Raw genomic sequence first — 6,000 nt, forward strand, 5'->3', positions numbered from 1 at the left:
ATCCATATTGATTGCCAGTAGAGTCCTTTTCTACCTTCGACTTTGCTACAAAAATTGATCGTGTTTAGAATCTTTTTGTGTATCAATTTGCTTGTCAGTAGAGTCCTTTCTCTTTTATTGTTTGCGCACTCCCTAGAGGGCGCTACCAACCATAGCACGTAAATTTACCCCTGGGTTAAATTCTAGATAAGATTTATATAAGTAGACAATATAGAAAAGATAAACCTGATTAATTTGACTAAATGAAAAAAGAATAAAAAATATTGTTCTTAGCTAAATCACAAAAATGTATATTAAAAAAAATAATGAACGTTTAAATTGAGATTATTTTGGACGCTGTCGACCCTCTGTTGAGTGCGGAAAACACTAAAACAGGGTAAAGCATTTTGTTCGAAACATTTGTTCGAATAATAAGTTTATTTCACATGTATCATGATATTTTATCATCGGGCAATCCTAAGGAATATGTTTGAAATTTTACACAATCGGGTAACATCACAGCCAAGACACGAACCATATCCATTTTCATATATTTTTTACCTCACATGAACCATTATAATTTATCATCGGGCAATCCTAAGGATTTTGTTTGAAATTTTACACAATCGGGTAACACCGCAGCTAGGACTCGAACCATATCCATTTTCATACATTAATAGAAACAATTTTTAAAATATTTATTAATAGAAATAAATATTAAAAAATTTATTAATTATTATAATACATATTAATATTATTATGATCATTGACCTATGATACAGGGGTATAATTAATATATGTGTTTTTCCACATTTAATTGCTGCATCCTGTCAATAGGCTACATTTATGTGTAATTTATTTATTTTTAACCACAAACTATGTGGTAATATCCAGAAGAGTAATTTCGTGGAAGTAATTTAAGATACTTTGTGGTTATACATATATATATATATATATATATATATATATATATATATATAAAAGTAATAAAATGTTGTTATTGAAAATATTCCAACGTATTTTTATCCGTTTAGAAAGTGAACTCGAGCGAGTTTTTAGTCGTCGGATGGAAATTAAAAATATTTATATTTATTTCTAGACGAGTATATATATATATATGTATATATATATATATATATATATATATCCATTTCGACCAGTTTTATGGTCGGACACTTTAATTAGGCAATTTGTGGACTAAATGCGTAGAGGCAATCAACACGCATACATTACATTAAAATACAATTGAATGTATGTATATACGTATACACCAAGGTACAACAAAAACACATTTATTATGTGATTCCTGGGTTTGTTATTATTAAACCCGTAGGGTAAGTTATTGGAATCGCAAAAAAATCGAAATTGCAAATTTTTGTATATCTTTACGTTTCAGAGATTTCTAAACTTTTGGCATACCTTAGAAAAAATTGATATGAAAAATGTACCAAAAACAAAAGTTCCAGCAATTTGCTTTTAAGCACGATGTCATACACCACTACCAACTAGTTTCAAATTGAGTTTAATATTTTAAAATCATACATTTTAAATATATTTTAATCAGACCAGGAATCTATTTTCCACTTGACTATTTTAGTTTTAAATTGATCGTCATGTGCGTATGCGGAAATGATTGAGCGTTAAAAATAATTGATAAAGTCAAAAAGGAAAGAAATCACTAAATTTTTAATTCTAAGTTTTAATTGTATTTAATTAACATTTGCGTAAAGAATTTAATTAGTCGGATTAGGAATTTTATAGCGCTTTAATTCTGTAATTTAAATGCACTGCGGGAGTAATTGAGGCGTTTTGCCCCTGGGAAATATAATTATTAAAAAATATGTATATTTAAATAGATAACAGAAGCATAAATAGATCGCTAACACGGCCTTTACTTCAAATTTAATTGTATCTGCACTTCATAGAGGTCGCCACCAACCGTAGCACGTAAATTTACCCTTAGGTTCAATTCCAGATAAGATTTATCTAAATATAGAAAGATAAATAGAAAAGATAAACCTGAATGAAATGAAAATAAAACTAGTGGGGTGGGTGGCATCGTGCCTTAAGGCAAATTGCTGGAACTTCCCGTACCGTAACGAAATGTTCGAGGAATACTGAATGTTTTCAAATAGATTATTATTAATATCGTAACATTGTCTAATATTTATAAGAATTATATAAACTGAATTGCAGAGTTGAAATTATTTGTTTAAAGTATATTAGAACTATAGTCAGAATTAAAAATAAAATCTGAATTATTTTCGATATACAAAAAATTAAAAAAAAAAAAAAAAAATGAAACAAAATTTTTTTTTTCCAAAATCAATTATTTTGTTAAGACAAGCAGAAAGTTTTTTGAATCAATTGAATCGGACGCTTAGTTCTCTCAAAAACTGCCATTTTTTGTACATTTAGCTCTGTATCTCCGAAATGGCTGTGCGTGCCTTTGCAAAAAACTAATAACCCCTTTTCCCAATCCTTACTAATTGAATGTTCTGTAGATCATTCAAATCGGATGCTCCGTTCTCTCAAAAACTCGATTTCTATTTTCTGCACTCTTTGCTCCTTATCTCCGTAACTGCTGGACCTGCCTTTGCCAAAAACTAATCAGCACATCTCCTTATCAATAGGAATCGAATGTTTTTTAAACCATTCAAATCGGTTGATCCGTACGCCCGAAAACGTGGGTTAAAATTTGTATCCATACATACATACACACACACACACATCCATTTTTTTTGAGGTATGCCAAAACGTTCAGAAACCTTCAAAACGTCGAGAAATGTAAAAATTTTCAATTCCGATTTTCGGCCCATTACAATAACTTACCCTATGGCAAGTTAAAATATTTTTATGTCGGTATCTTCTGTACGTTTCAATGATTTCTGAACATTTTGGTATCACTTTAAGGTGACCATCCCGGATTTTCACCATGTGTCCGGGGTTTTCCTAAAAATAATTTTTGTCCCGGATTGTTCCGGTTTTTTAAAAATTAATAAGTAAATCAACAAAAAATATGGTAATAAACGAACAAGTGCTATTTTTTAAAACAATAATTAAAGAAAATTGAGTAGAATTTTATACAAAAAAGCAAAAAAATTATATAGATCCCAACTATAAGATAAAATAAAAAAAAAATTACAAATTATTCAATAATGACGTTCTTACTACAGGTTCGCTCTTCTGATTAAAAAACAAATCAACGGTAACAGAGATCAACCGATTGGAATTATTCAAAAAACATTCGATTTGTATTGATGGGGAGACTTGCTAATTAGTTTTTGTTAAAGGCAGGTCCAGCTATTTTGAAGATACTTATGATTTTAAACTACAACGAGGCGCTTAGGCGCTTCGATTTTTCTACTATTAGTGTGTTAACACTAAAATAGTGTTAACACACATTTGTTCTGTTTAACGTCAAACTAGTGTGAAGTTGCAGTATTAGCACAAATTTTCACCTAAATCTATCCTTGATTCGAACCAATGAAATTAATAAATAAAAAATGAATATACTGTAAATAGAAACTTAGAATTTAGAATAAAAATTCTAAAAATAATTAAAGCTTCGGAAATTTTTACTAAATAACAAAAAATTGAGCAAAATATAAAACTATAAATATTTGTAAGATTTGCCCACTTGTGCGTTCGTCTGCTTGTTCTAATTAATTTAACACAATAACACTTTAAAGTTCAAGGATGAAAAAAATGAGATTACAATATTATATTTCGAGTGGGCGACTTTTTTATCAATGGAACGCATTACGCTACAAAATACACACTTACAAACTCATAAATATATATATATACGAGGTGTGTTACAAAGTACCCGGAATTACTAATAATTAAATTTCGCGGGTCTGGAGTGTCTGATTGTCAAAATTTTTTTTTTATTGTGTTGGTATACATGCCCCTAAAGTATGATGAAATTTTCAGCTATATTCACTGTTTACTTTGTCTGTGGTAGTCGCTAAGGTTCGACGTGTTTTTCTGAGCTCGGCGATTTTTACAATGGAAGAATTGAAAAGTCAAAGAATTTGTATTAAATTTTGCGTAAAAAATGAAATAAAGTGTTGCAAAGTGCAAAAATTCACCAGATATGGCTCCGTGTGACTTTTTCCTATTCCCAAAGTTGAAGAGACCCATGAAAGGACGGCGGTTTTCCTCGATTGAAGAAATAAAGGCCGAATCGCTGAGAGTGCTCAAGGACATATCAAAAAGTGAATATCAAGGGTGCTTCGAAAATTGGAAAAAACGCTGGCATAAGTGTATTATATCTGGGGGGGACTACTTTGAAGGGGACCACATTAATGTAGACGAATAAATAAATATTTTTTTGAAAAAACGAAAATTCCGGGTACTTTTTGAACAGACCTCGTATATATATATATATATATATATATATATATATATATATGAGTAAGTTCTTCAAGGGCATACATCAAATAAAAGGCAAAGATTTAGAAGTTAATCTTTAATTTTTCCAAACGTTTCGACATAGTATTTTATGTCATCATCAGTGGATCTACAGAATGAATATTGAAAATTAATATAATCTAGGAAAAAATGACAGAAATTGGAAAAAGAACTATAGATATAAGTAATATAATTATAGCAATAACAATTATACTTAACAGATAGATAAACAAGAGAAATGAAAAGTAAAAAGAAATATATATAAACATACAAAAGCGTAATATATATACATAAATATACACACAAACAAACATGTATATATGATATGCATGTAAAAACACGTACACATATGCATATATACATACGAACAATACGTATATATAACATATACATACGGACATGTACATATGTATATATACACATATATACATACATACACATACACATATACATATATACATACATACACACATATATATATATATATATATATACATATACACATACATATATATATATACATATACATACACATACATACATATGCAATACAGACACATACACATATATAGACAATGAAGGTAACTTACATAAATATGGTCTTACATCAGTAGCTAGCGCTAGGAACAACAATTTTGCACTATCATATATACATTAACTTGTTTTTTTTATATATTAATTTGTTTGACAGAGTATGGCAAAATATTTGTGAATATATAATATATTTTGCACAGAGAACGTAGTTTATGTGACAGAGCCCGAGGCTGTAGTAACATGTGTTTAAAAATTATTTGAAGAGACCGTTTGAGGGAATAGTTGGCGGGTTTTTTACAATCAGTGTTTCTAAGTATGGGTGAGAGGCTAAGAATCAAAGTTCGGGATCGGACCGCGTAAGGGTAGGTTTACAGGTTCGGAATTACGTAGGTTAAGAGGAAACAAATTTGGAAATATTATTAAGTATCACCTGATAATTTTCACAGAGTAAGGAGGCATCATGGCGTTTATTAATACAAAATTTCGAGGTGCTGATCAGACAAGATTCAGCAAATCTTCTCTGAATAATGTTCCGTTCGTGATAAAGTATACTAGCGTTATAAAAGTCAAAAGAATGTTTAAAATTTTTTATATGTTCTGTTATCATAGTTTGATTTTGTCGTGGGTTTTTAGAGTTATTATCATGTTGTTTTAGTCGTTTTATTAAATTTTGTCCAGTTTCACCTATGTAAATGGAATCACAATCATTGCATTTTAATTTATAAACAATATTTGATGTGCGTTCCAAACTAGTGGGTGATTTGAGGTTGGAAAAAAGGGAGCTAAGGGTTAAGTCTATGTTACAAATTAATCTTAAGTCGACCTTGTGGAACAGTTTTTTCCAAATGGGAAAGAGTTCTTTAATAAACGGGAGACAAACATTACCAATAAAGTTATTGTCTTTGGAGATTTTGGTGGAAGAAGAAGAGGTATTATTGTTATTATTGAGAAATTTGAGTCTATTGTACGTGACAGAGTTTATGAGATTAGAAGGATAAGAGTTATTAATAAGTGTTGTGTGGATTAACGATAAATTAGCAGACCAAAATTGTTTGTCCGAGAGAAGTATGG

Source organism: Ctenocephalides felis, unplaced genomic scaffold (assembly GCF_003426905.1).
Source record: "Ctenocephalides felis isolate EL2017-DRISC unplaced genomic scaffold, ASM342690v1 CF-g0.4_SCAFFOLD_03571, whole genome shotgun sequence".
NCBI lineage: Eukaryota > Metazoa > Arthropoda > Insecta > Siphonaptera > Pulicidae > Ctenocephalides > Ctenocephalides felis.